The sequence below is a fragment of the Lutra lutra genome, chromosome 1 (genome assembly GCF_902655055.1).
Source record: "Lutra lutra chromosome 1, mLutLut1.2, whole genome shotgun sequence".
Taxonomy (NCBI): domain Eukaryota; kingdom Metazoa; phylum Chordata; class Mammalia; order Carnivora; family Mustelidae; genus Lutra; species Lutra lutra.
The window spans coordinates 51155557-51169952 of record NC_062278.1 but is presented as its reverse complement, the minus strand read 5'-3'; the positions used below and the strand labels follow the sequence as shown (position 1 = coordinate 51169952).

Genomic DNA, 14396 nt, shown 5'->3' with positions numbered 1-14396 from the left:
TGAAATATAGAATTCTCACTGCTCTGGTATCATTTTATAGCCATAAGAATTCTGCTGTCCTATCAGACCAAAATAATATGAGAAAATACAAGATTCTGTAAAAATCAGAAATATCTAAAGCAGGACAAATTCATTCAAATATCTTAAAGAGTCAGTAAAGGCAAAATGTAATCAAAGATTAAAACTGTACCATTGGCGTTTCAGAGAGAAAAACTGGATAATGGGAAACATGAATCTAGAGAATGTTAGAAATGTGGGTTATATGGTTTGGATGAGTTATGTGCACTATAACAACAATGAGACCAATCTCTTCTCTAATTTATTAAGTCCTTGTATAGAAAATAAATAAGGCTATGTTGCATGATGCTTACAAATAAGAATCAATCCATTGTCCCAGTCAAAGCCTCTGACTAATAAGCAATTGCTGTAAGCTTAGAAGATAATTGCTTTCTAAGTGGGTTAGTATCTCTTAAATCCAGGAATATGTAGGCATAAAAGTATTTAAGATAATCAAAAATTAGAGTATCATTTCTTTGTGTCAAAAGAACTATGCATGTTGATATTCTTTGTAATTGTGTGACCTATTTAAAGTTAGTTCTTTTATTCTGATTTAAGATGTGTAACTGAGTAAATAATTTAGATTTTTCCATAGTTTGGCTATTATAGACATTGCTGCTAAAAAAATAATTTAGACTTTTTATGTAAAATTGACATACTTTGAAGATTATATATATTATTGAAATACTTAATAAAATATAAAATAGAACATATTTAAAAACCTATTTTTTATCTTTGAGCATTAGTTGAATACTTTAGATTTTTTATAGCAGATAACTTAACTCTTACAAACACACTAAACTTTATCTGATAAAAAAATTAATATCTTATTTCCTTTTCAGTATGTTAATTAACAGCTTTTGCATATAAAATCAAATATTATTACTCAAAGGCTTGTTAAAAAATGTACAGTCTACTAGAACTTATAGATAAAAAGCCATAATCTGAACTTAAAATCTTTAATAATAGCTAGATTTGGTCATTTGTAACTCTAATTGAATGTTAATCTTAAGACACCTCAGAATATATTTTTCAATTACTCAATATAGAGCATCAGGAAAAAAACCCTCACACTAAACACAGAATAAGTGGTTGTTTTGCTTCAGAAGCCACGTTAGACATAGAATTCACATCATGAAACACTAAGTTCATATACCCCATATTGAGATGTTCACACTCACAATTACAAGGGAACTAAGATTGACTGAAGGGTATTAGTTTGATGTAGTCTACCTCACATTTACACAGTCATAAATCAATTTATTGACTGGAATAATAGGAAGACTGAAAATACTATTTAAATTAATTAACATTTCTTTCTTTTCCTCCCCAAGATTATATAGTGGAATCTGCTGATGACAAATTCCAATTTGATATGACTTCACAAAGTGCACAGAATACACATTTCTGAATATGTGTTTCTATCCTCAAAAAGTTTTTAATCAGAGGGGAAACACTTTAGCTTCACAGTAATAACATCAATAGAACTTCTAGAAATTAATTTAGAAGAATATCTTTATGACCTTGGGATAATGAAAGATTTCTTATGAAAAAGTTGTTTTACCATCATATATTATAGTCTGGGCCTACCCACAACCTCCTTGTAGAAACTCACTTAGATATTTTTGTTTCCACATTGCCTATCAATTCATATAATGTAACACTTATGTAGCATACACTAGCATGCTTCTGATTAAATATAATAATGTCTTGAGTTCTGGTTCTCATTCCATCACTAATTGTCTCTGTGGTGTTGGGCCTCCTGTGGGCAGTGAACTGTTTGATGACAAAATGACTAAGATGACTTCCAGCTATCAAGAGCCAATGAAACCATGATGTTTCAAGAACTGGAGGAGAAAATTATATTAAATTCCTCAAGGCCTTCTTTCTAAAATCACCTCCCGTATCAGAATTTAGGTTTACAATATCAGGAGATGTTAGAGATCTACTGCCTTCCACAACAACAGAGGGGGTGTCAAATGTTGCATCCAGAACACCCTCATATCTATCTCATCATTTTATAAGAAATAAAAATCAGCAAGGGGCTCACAGATTAATCCCAATCATATCAAGGGAAAGCATTATTCCACTTTTGGACAGTTCTGTTCTTCTTCTGGTAAATTAAAATTATATTAAAAGTAAATAAGCCGCTATTGGTTTTATACTCTTATTTATTTCTCCTTGCATCTACATTTTTGTTTGTTTCTCAAAGGTCTCAAGGCTTTCAGGAAGCAACAGTCACAAAATAAAATAAAATAAGCTGCTGGTAATTTGTGATAGCACTTTGTTCTGCCTCAAATACATTTTCAACCCTGTTCTCATTAATGTTCATTTCTTTTTTATTATTTGTTGAGCTGTTTGGGGGAATGTAATATTAACCTTCATGACATCACTCTGAGGAATACATTGAAGCAACAGAGCTGCCTTTGATTTTTAGATGTGGGAATTGATGCCAAGTGGCTAAATGGTTTTCCCAGGTAATGCATACTTGTTATACATAGTACAAAAGAATATAACTAAAAGCACCTCCTTGAAGTAATAATTTCTAATACCTCAAAATTAGATGTTTGATAACAACAAAATTACATGGACAAAATACAATACTTTCAGCCATGATAAAGTCAGATCCACAAAAGTTTTAGCCAGTCAGATCAAGTAGTACATATATACAAAAGCTTTAGTTAAGAATCAATGTTGAAATCAGGGAGAATCTAAAATTTAAATCCTTGTATGTAAACATTTCAGTTAGCTCCATATTAAATGCTTCTATTTTATGAATTTAAAAGACCACTCATATTTTATGAATTAAAAAGACCACTCATGGAGGTGATCAGTATATTAAATCCTTTCTTTGAAAATCAGTAATGAGAAGGAAAGAATTAAGCATTAATCCTGATTTTCAAGTAGCAGCTATATTTCTATTTTAAAATGACTTATCAAAAAAAAAGTGTGTGTGTGTGTAGGTGTGTGTGTGTGTGTGTGTGTGTGTGTGTAGGCACTGTGGCAAAACATTAAAGCTTAGCTATTATTTTGATCTTTTGTAATTTTACATTTATCATAATAAAAACTCAAAATACAGTGACCCACAGCTAACTTAGTTTAACTGTGATATCTTAGGTAACCCACTTTACCTGTCTTGAACTCTCTTACTATCTATAAAATAAGGACTTGCACAATCTAAGTGACTAAATAATTATAAGTAGTTTACAGAACATTTGAAAAATATTTCATCCCTTTTCTATTAGCATTACAGAAAAGAAGCAGAAATCAGCCTAACGTATTTATAGGATCAAAGTCAACTGATGTCAAGACATTGGATAATGAAGAGTTTTGAAGGAAAGATAGTTACCACTTCTTAAGAAAAGAGCTCATAAAAAAAAAAAAAAAAAAAAAAAAAAAAGAGCTCATGAGCTTTTGTGGCTTTGAGATGAGCATAATTCTAACAAAATCATAGCCCCTGCAATAGCCAGTGCTAGGAATATAAGATATAACTCTGGTTACGACATTTCAGCTTCTGTCTCATAAATCAAAATGGTCTCTGGGATCTGAAGCACCAGGTGAATTGTAGAGATGACTGTGGGCCACAGTAGGTAAGGTCCTTACAGTGAGTCTTAGTCAATAAGTGAGAGAGAAGCAGGTGAACAGAAAGGAGGAGGTAAGCGGGACATATTATTGTGGATGAGATTACAAATAATGTTGTAACGTAACTAGTAAATTGGGGTCTTTGGCAAAATTAAACATAAATTCTTAAGACATGGAGATCCCACTTCTTTAGGAGAGCTTATTTCACACTATAGTAGCAAATATTCCATCAAGACCAGTTTGAAAACTGGGGCTCATTATGACAAAAATGTCTCTGACCCAAAGACTGACACAAAAGATGTCACCCAGCAATACAGAATTAACTTTCAAATGAATTTCAATGAGTGTTTAGTTTAGTCCATTCATTGGATGACTCAAAAAAAAAAAAGAGAATAAAGTATAAATGAGAATAGAAGTTAAGTCTTTGAAACACAAAGTAATCTCATTATTTGTGCTATTTGAAACTCTAAATAAAATTACCCACTTTATTAAATACAAATCTTCACTGAACAACAAAAAACAGCTTTGTTTTCCAAGTATCTGTACAACTATGATACTTTTAGGAGGATTCTACAACCCACAGATCCTGTTGAAAATCATGAGTTTAGATTAGAAGAACCTTTTAAAAATTAGTATTAACGCTAGGATGTTAGTTTACTGGGTCAAGAAGAACATTTTTCATGAAATGGAAAAGATGGGACAGTATAGGATGGAATAGAATGAAATAGAGTAAAATGGCATATTTTTGTAAAATATATATATACTATGTATATGTGTTTGGATGTTAGATTACAATGTAAAATATCTGACTATGAGTCATACTGGAAAGTTTGAAACCCACTGATTTAGAACAAGGCAGCAACACGGTGCCCATGGGCGAATGTCCCTACCCACAAACATGTTTGATTAGCCTCACAGAAGAAGCAAGCAAAAAGGAAAATAACATTCCCAGACTGAGCTACCCATAGAAAAATGCTGAGAAAAACTATATTTTCCATGCTGTAAGTAAGGACTCCAACTATGGTTACAGATTGTGATTATTTATTTGTTTATATTTTAGGAGGATGTTTGTTTTAAGTAAATATTAAGGAAGTAGAGGCAATAGTTATTTACTTAAGGAAGCTTGTGAATTGAAGGAAAAAAGTTAGGAAAGAAATTAAGAGAAAAATCTTCCACAAAGGGAATGATTGTTAATGACAGAGAAAGGAAATGCAAAAGAAAATATTCAAGAAGCTGGAGAGAAGACAATTTGTAATGATAGTGTTTTCTCCTTTGCTCACTGGTGTGATGTTATAAATAATCTATAGGGAATGAAAACTGCACCTTCTTTTCCTTCTGTTTCTTGACAGATGAAAAAAAAATGCCATCCCCTTGCACAGAGCAGGTAATTAGTGACTATTTTGTTGATTTAACAAAGGATTAGGACTGGCATTTTAAGTTACTTTTCACAGTGATGAGTTCTGTCGGTACACTCACAGGAACACAATACAACCTCCTGTAGCATGTTAGCTAAGAAATCCCACAATTTTAAGGCAACTGTCTAGGATGAGGTGTATGACCCATAGCTGAAGAACAGAGAATGCGTTACAGGAAGATCAAACTCCTAACCTTGCTTTCACTGCACCATGCTCATTGGCCACATCAACCAACCAATCAGAGAGCTAGGCTGCACAAAATAAGGCTGTTGAAAAATAATAAATATCACTTTTGGAAACTCCATGTTCAAATCTCTAGTTATCTTTCTAGATAGTGAGACTCACCCAATCTGTTTTACATACAAAATCATAGACTAGTTTCCCCTTGCCCTATAACACTATCAGAAAGCCACCTTCTAAAAGTTAGTAACCTCAAAAAAATTAAAATTCATCTTAATCCTTAATAGAAATAAGAAGAAACACTTACTGGAGAAAAACTAAAAAGAAATCATTGAAAACCATAGTAAAAATGTGAGGTTAATATTTTGTATTCAGGCAGAGTTCCCTGAGTTAACCTAAGGAGTTGAAAGAAATACATATACCCAAATCTCTCCCCTCAGTGACTCTTTTTTTTTTTTTTAAAGATTTATTTACTAATCTGAGAGAGAGAGGGAGAGGGTGAGAGAACAGACATGAACAGGGGGAGGGGCAGAAAGAGAGGGAAAGAATCCTCAAGCAGATTCCCCCCCTAGCAGGGAGCCCAAAAAAGAGCCCAACAAAGAGTCCAACATGGTCCTCTATCCCAGGACACTGAGATCACAGCCTGAATGGAAACCAAGAGTCAGATGCTTAACTGACTGAGCCAAACAGGCACCCCTCTACCCTCAGTGATTCTACTGGGCATCCAGGGTTGAGAACCACTGATATAGAAGAACAAGGTTTTGCTATAGCTGAGATTTCCTTTCTAGTTGTCTTCTTTTATTGGTAAGCAGGTTTTTAAAAATTTGTCATGGTTCCATAACAAAAATCTGAAAACAGAACCTCTGAGAAAGGACAATGCTACCTAATTCTTCAACATGGCAGCTTAGGCCTGTGAGAGTCAACCAATCAGAAACATAACACATTTATGAAAACACAGAAATCAAGGCAAGGTTGAGTTTTTATTGCTTTGGTAGAGTTCGGACCAAATAACTAAAAGGTATGGAACCAGAAACACAACATTTATGGGAAAAGAAGTAGGGATCCTTTTCTTCCTACTGGAAGGCTTTTTCTTCCTGTGGCTTTTCTCTGATCAAATGATGTAGGATTTTGTGTTTCCTTAAATAACCATGACATTTGACACCACACCTGATGAATCCTACAAACAGACTGCCTGATCATGTCATGTCCTTGATTGAAACCCCTCATTATCCCCAACACCTTTCAGAGGGACACCCAATTTTATGATGTAAGAGAACAAAACAAAAGAAAGAAAAATTTCCTGAGGTAAGATTCCTACTTACCTGCCCAACCCCAAATCTCCCTATTCCCATGCCCATTCTACCTACTCTGCACTTACGTTCCCAAAAATGAGAAGTTGTTTCAGACATTCATTCCTTTGCTCATTTTGCTGCCTCAGTCTGAAAGTTCCTCTTCCCAACTCTAGCGCTCTTATGAGGAACATCTCTCCATTCAGCCCTTCAAGAGTCAGTTCACACATAGCTCTTCTTTCAGATATTCCTTTGGGGGGGGGGGGCATAGTCTTTATTTGAATAAAATGATGGTAGATATTATTTTATTTTCTTTTTTAAATTTTATTTTATTTTTCCAGTGTTCCAAGATTCATTCTTTATGTTCCTTTGTCCAGACAACACTTCCTGTTCATAGAATTGACCACTTCCTATTCTTTTTCCACCAGGGTCTCTGTATCGTTCTATAATAGCAATTCTAAAAATGTGCTACACTGAGATCAGGGTTTATCCAAGTCAGCACTATTGGCATCTTAGTCTAGATAACTGTTACAGGATGTTCTAACATCAATGTAGCAGATGTAACAGTATCCTCGGCTTCACTAAATACCAGGAGGACTCCCACTCAAGTCATGACAGCCAAAAATATCTCCAGGCACTGCTACATGTCTGGTGGGAGTCGGAGTTCAAAATCACCCCAGCTGACTTATATGTACATCTTTGTTATCCCCTAATAAACCTGTAAGCTTCATAAAAGCAAGAGTATTATGTTCACTTTTATATTTAGGATCTAGCAAAGTGCCAAATCCACTACAGATTCTCAAGAAATGCTTGTTAAATGTATTATTACCTTGTTATACAAGGGACAATACCACACTAACAAAATGTAGAAAATCAAGTATATTAACATCTAGTCCTGATCATGATAATTCTTTATTCTTTAATGATTCTATCACTAATGAAATTCAAATTTTTAATTTCAACAAAACATTACATTAAAATCCTTAAATCAACCCACCCACCACTAGAAGTAATTTATATTGATTTTTATATGATTTTAATACAAAAGAAAATGAGATTGGGGTCTAAGATTACATCTATATGTATATAAAACTTTTGGATTAAAATTGCTTGAATTAGTTAATTGATTCAGGTTTTTTAAAAATGTTTATACTTTTTATGTTCCCTGAATATTAGCTTTAAGTAATTGCCTGACTTCTTAAAGAAAAAGTTGTTAGCACTTGTTATGCCTTGCAAATAATTTTTTCAATTTTTGTAAACTAAAACACCAAACTTAATATAATCCCTTGCTAAGTCTCCTCATTCTATTAATATTGGTGGCACACATTTCTATGATAGAAATGACAAAGCAAGAAGTTTTTAGAAATCAGAAACATATTACTTTAAGTTTAAATACTTATTCAAAATAAATTTCTAAATAGAATTACAGTGCCAGAATTCAAATATATGAGCACAAATGCACATTATACACAAATACATATGTTTTTAAATGTATATATTCTATGGTAATGATTTAAAATCTTAAAAGATTAGTATTTTTCCATTATTCAATTAACTTCTTATGTCCAAATTATGATAAATTACATTTGAAATAGAAAGTTAGCAGTAAGTTCTTTCCAATTTTAAATTATATATTATCTAAAAAATGGTTTAATTTGAAAGTAAAATGCATGTAATTTACAGAAGGTTTATATTCAGTGGTTTAATGATGGTATGTTCAACTGAGAGAGAGTGTAGTCATATGAGCTCTGGTTATCTATTAAGTAAACATATTTGAGCAAATAGACTTTAAATTCTAATATAGGACACTAAACAGTCTTCATTTTTTTTTTACTCTTCCTAATGATGAAGTTAGATATTAAATGACTGTAGTCTTAGTGACAATTTCAAGTTAACTTCATTTTACAGAGAATCTGAACTTTACAAACAAATAAAGCCATTGACATTTTCATTTAACCTCAACTACATTTTAACAAACTAAAAAATACCTTTTGTATTTAGCATCCTGTTCTTTCACATATATAACAATAGAAATAATATAACTGTCATTTTAATCTAATTTTAATTTTGCTATTCTTAAGGCTTAGCAGCTTTTTAATTTTTCTTCAAAGTTTGGCACTATAATATTTTCTAATGCTCTAGTTATGTCTTAAAAAATCAATAAAAATCTAGACAGGTAATTTTGGTTTTTATATTTCTTCATGTACTAGTATATCTTATTGTGAGTTCTAGAAAACTAATACTTTAAACTAGGGGTCAGTGAACTATGTCCTGTAGGCTGAATGCTACCCATCACTTGTTTTTGTATGGAACATGAGCAAAGGCAGTTTTCACATTTTTTAATGGTTGAAAAAAGTAAAAAAAATAAATAAATAACATGTCATGAAAAGGGAAAATTATATGAAATTCACATTTCAGTGTCTATAAATGAAATGTTACTGGAACACAGTTACACTCATTTATGTACATATTTCTATGTCTGTTTTTGAGCAACAATGACAGTTTACGTAGTCATGACAAAGACCCACAAAGAGTAAAAATATCTACTTTGTGAGCCTTATACAGAAAAGTTTGCCAACCCCATTTTAAACAATTAGTATAGGACTCTACATAAAATAATACGTAAACCTAGGGGACAGGACACAGTATGTTCATAGGAGATTTCTTTCAGCCAATCTGAAATGTTGATCATTAGTAATAAAACACTTACCATGATGTTCATTCAATATTTGGAAAAAATTATTGAACTGGTCAAATCGACCATTTACTTTTTTGAGATGTATCTTTCTTTACCATATCATTGAAATCTTGAGAGTTTGGAATTCCTGTAATTCCCCACTCAAAATCAACTTAGATACCTAGTGACTCAGCAATGACTCTGAATCTATGAAACTCAGACTAATGTTTACCATGTCTTGGTAAAGCTGTTATGCCTGGTTTCTAGCTACGCTGTTTTGTGATGAAAACAAAACACAGCAAACCAGATCAAGCTTAATTTATAGTCTTGACCCAGTTTACATTCCAGCTTAAACACAAAAGGAAAAAAGAAAAGCACAAATTTGGTAAATTGACCAAAAAATTGAATTCCTTGCAAGCAAACATTGCTAATAGGTATTTAAATGATACAAAAGATTATCATCCTCTATTAAGGATCTTAATGCTATCCAAGCTATTGAAAAAGCTACAAAAACATAAATCTTCAGTAATTCACTGTTTGATGTCATAACTAAATAGATTATAGTCTGAGCATCTGCTTATGGTTCAAAAGTTACCTTTGAAATAAGATTTTCTAGCCAAAAAATCTGATTTTTTGTTTGTTTGTTTGTTTATCCTCTGGATCATTGTCATAAGCCTTCTTAAAAAGGGGAAAAAAGCTTTAAATGTCTTGAAGGGAATGCAGAATTTGTTGGCAATATCTAGCATGATCTTGTTATTATATTATGTGGCTATTAACCATAACAATTACTATATTTTATTTTGAAGACATTGCTGAAAACCTCTAAAATGAAAGTACATATAACATATTTATAGATTTTTATACTTAGTCAAGTATAATAATAGTCTGTAAAGAAAAATAAAAAATCACTTAGGTACATTAAAAAATGTATAACTAGGAGCAATGTTCAAATAATAGCTCTGATATGTGTCTCATAAGATAAAGCTAGTGACAGAAAAATGATATAATAAAGAAATATTCTATTATATATTAAAAGAAATATTAGGTTTTTAACTAAATTCAACCCCTTTGCGGTTGCTATCAAAGTTATTTAAACTGAAAGTTTAGAATTGTTTTTCTTTGGCCCCTAAGATGAATCATAAGAAACCAGTTTATTGCAGCAAAACAAATAATGCCATATTCCTGAGAACCAGAAAGATTGTTATTTCAAACACATGAACCTAAGAAGTAAGGTCTTCTCCTCAACATCAAAAACAACTAGTTTTACTGAAGGCAATCTTAGAATGGAAGGAGCGTTAGAGGTCACCCAAGAAATGGGAATCACCATGTTTCCTCCCAGATTACGTGAGATTCCATGGCAATTCTAACAACACTAGACTCATTATTAAAATTATTTCCATTTAAAAGAAAATAAAACCATAATTATTTTCAATTATCATATCATCTTTGTAAGTAGAGATGGTGGCACCCATATTCAAGCAGATTTTCTGGTAAGAAATGAGGTAAGGTATTTCATTAATAGAAAACCCGTGGGCCATAGCCGATTGGAAGTGCATTGTGTTTGGAACTCCAGGCTCAAATACAAAGGTGTAAGTAATCATGTATAAATTTTGACCTCAGGCTCTAACTTCAAAATTGAAGAAGCTACCAAAAGAGTAAGTCCTTTTTCCAAATCCAACCCAAATCTTTGGGATGAGACTCTAGTTCACAAAATAAAATTTTCTCTCTACCTTTCTGTACTCAAATATGGAAAGATGTTTTTCGTTTCTTTTTGCGATATTAAGAGATTCCCCAGCCCAACCCTTACCCATCGCTGGAATCACACCACCAGAATTTTACTGGAGATTGCCTTATGACATAAAAAAAAGTATTAAATTAAAATGAGTTTTCCATGCTTACTAAAAAGTTAGCATTTGCTGTCACTTTAGGTGGCTTTGGTGCTGGGCACTTACCCAAGTCCCTGGTTCTGTGGAGTCAGCTGTCCTCCATGTGCCTGGTTCTGGTGCATGTGACTCAGTGTTCAAATGCCTGGCCTTACCAAACTTTTTCAGAAAAGATTCAACCCTTCAAATGAGAGAAGAGTTGCTCATGATGAAAAGCCTTAAAAAAAAAAAAAAATAGAGGGGGGTGGGGGAAACCCTGGATTTTCAACAAGCAAATGCTTCCTCGGTCTCAGAAGATTTTGCAAGACTAATCATCACCAACATGAAACTTGAGCTCGTCTTTTATAGACCTTTGTTTCCTTCCAGCTACATCTCTTTCAGTTTTCATTTCATTCCCTTATTCTTTTTCTCCTACCTGCTTTTGATCTTCTATTTTATACTGCACAGAAGTCTTGAGTGGTATGTGTGAAGCGAGCCATCGTCAGCCTGATGAGGGAAAGCCTGCTGGTCCAGAAAAAAAAGATTATAAAGTAAGAAACAAGGCCTGAGATTGGATTGGGAGTCCATCTGCACAGTTATCAATGTCCTGTTATGTTTTGTGAAAGATGCCTGGCCCTTTCAATACTACATTTCAGGTAGTGATGAAAATGGGATATGGAATATCATCATGAAAAATGGTTTGATTTGAATCATTATGACTAAGAGGCTGTCAACGCAAAAAAACCCAACAGGACCCAATTGTAAAGGAGTTAGACACTGAACCTGCTTCATAATCTCCGCTTTTATTTAGAGATCTCCAAACAACATGACCCATCAGCCCTTGGAGACCTTGGACCCAGCAGGACGTCATCTAAGTCTTCCACTCCAGTAACCATTATGATTTCTCATTGGGAAGGAAAGTGGGAAGCTGGGATTCAGGTGCCATGGAAAAACGTTTCAGGATATTTTGACCAAAGTAAAGCTTAACCTAATGCACCTTATGCACGATCTGACCAGACGGCAGATCGAAGCCCATTGTGTAGATTTATAGTACTCCACCAGCTGTTTAATAATAATGCCTGTCCGGAAAAAGCACATTATCAGTAATACCCTGGCATATAGCTTTATAAAATTTTGTTGTATTCAATTGGTTCAAGATATGTTAACAACATTTACATTCTCAATTGCTTCTTACAGAGGCAAGTTGCCTATGGCTACTGTGAACTGAGATTAAAATCTAAGAGTTCAGCCTTTGAAGATTTCTAGTCCATTCCCTGAACCAAATTCTCTCTCTAAATGGCAAGTGAACTTAAAGCTAATGTAACTACTAAAAAAATAATAACTGGAGGCGATTCACATAGCCTTCTATGTCTTGTTTAGCGTTGAGAGTTGGTACTTTCTAGACCAAACAGATCAAGGTTCATGTTTTTCAGAGAAGTGTCAGCTCCATAAACTTAAAACACCATTCTATTCATGAGTAAATATGAGATACATGAATCTACCAATTTTTTGAATACCACTAATAGAAATTTCCTGTATTATTTTTTTGGTTAAGAACTGTTATTAAAAACATAAGAAAATGATTCCAGGAAATCCCTTGTAGGTCTTCCTAATTATGTTGACAGGAACTGCAGCTTTTCTTCATCCTCCAGAGGCTGTTTCATTCTATAATGAAGTTTTTGAGGTAGGTGTTTTCAAGCGATGTTTCAGGTTTTACTTTGAATACATGTCTGTCATGTTCTTTATCATTTTGAAAGTTAAAATGAAAATTCAACAGGTTCAAACATCAATTAATAAATTCTGTCACTTACAAAAAAAAAATCAGTAGCCTCTATCCTATGAGAAAAATGAGCATTTCATAAATATTGAAACCACTACCCACATTCTTTAAAAGTTGGTTAGCTAAAAAGACTGTAATTCCATTACAGGCTTTCAGCAAGGAAAAGATGAAATAGTTGAGATAAAGTAACTGACATTATTTGTTATTATTTTGCCATTAAAATGTAGTGAACAGTAATGTCATACATTCCACTAACTTCTAAGAGAAAATTTTATCAGTTTTCTGAAAACTCCGAGTCCTTTATTATGGGATTTCTTGTCTTACAAGTTATATGACTTGGCTGAATATTTGATTAGTTGTACCTGCAGCATATGCTTGTATTAAGGAATAATTTTAGCTATATAAAATATTCATTGGTATTTGATAGCACCAAAAGTGGAAATCTGAGCAGTTATTCTGTTCAAAAAAAAAAAAGGGGGGGGATTTACTAAATGTTTTGTAATCAGAGGAAAGGCTACCAATGAATGCCCTTCAGTTCCTAAAGAAGGCTGAATTTAGACCTCAAAGACACTCTGGCCAGTAACAGTTTTCCTCACACTACATGGCTCACTCCCAACTTCCTTTAAAAATCATACAACTAGGGGCGCCTGGGTGGCTCAGTGGGTTAAAGCCTTTGCCTTCAGCTTAGGTCATGATCCCAGGGTCCTGGGATCAAGCCTGCATTGGGCTCTCTGTTCAGCGGGGAGCCTGCTTCCCTTTCTCTCTCTCTGCCTGCCTCTCTGCCTACTTGTGATCTCTGTCTGTCAAATAAATAAATAAAATCTTAAAAAAAAATCATATAACTGAACTCTGTGACTGAATAGCTCGAGCTAGAAAATGAAAGTGAAAAGCCCTCTTTGTGCATGGAGCTATACTAAAACATAGTGATAATAAGTCAGTACATTAGGATCTTGCTAACAGGAGAGTTATATAATTTCTGTCATTCAACCTAAGGATCTTTCCACTGTGAAACACAAAGACAAGTCTTTGTCTTTTTGTTATTAGAGTCAGACCTAGAAAGGTGAAATTGACAATCACCAGCCCCCTGTGTAAGGAACAAGGGCAAAGGTTAACTTCCAGGCTTCTCACAAAGTTGTCTCTCAGGGATGGAACTGCCCCCAGGGCTCAGTCTTTGCCCTCTTCGCCTCTATACGTACGTTTGCTTCCCTGGATGATTCAGTCTCATCCAGTTATAAAGCACTTACCACTTTCTAGTGTACTAAGTAGTTTACTTACTTCTGGGTCTTCTCCCTCCAGACACTTACCTGAATGTAATCCCTCCTGTGAGTTCTCCTGTTCCCTGATGCTTGCCTAGCGCCAGGAGAATGCCTAGTATGTAGGTAGTGTTCAATGACATGTTTTGAATAAATGAATGAATAAAAAAGAACAGTACAGGATTACAGAAAATGTCTATAACTCTTTCTTATAACTTGTAATTGGGGAAATATGTTTCTTTCAGAATTAAAGGAAAAATTAAATAAAGAAGACCAGTTTTACTCTAGTTTTCTATTAAAG

General features: G+C 33.6%; 1 protein-coding gene across 2 annotated transcripts in view; it reads right to left on the bottom strand.

Moving 5' to 3' along the window:
- Nucleotides 1–14396, bottom strand: part of ZPLD1 (zona pellucida like domain containing 1) — a 347010-nt gene that overhangs the window by 54964 nt on the left and 277650 nt on the right. The window contains exons 1-3 of one of the 2 annotated variants that reach the window (XM_047723540.1): nt 12051–12142; nt 11499–11584; nt 11153–11264 (exon numbers count right to left, since the gene is read on the bottom strand). The gene's annotated coding sequence lies outside the window, so the exon portion shown is untranslated. Of the gene's footprint in view, nt 1–11152; nt 11265–11498; nt 11585–12050; nt 12143–14396 lie in introns of those variants that run through there. The other variant, XM_047723539.1, reaches the window with a different exon arrangement.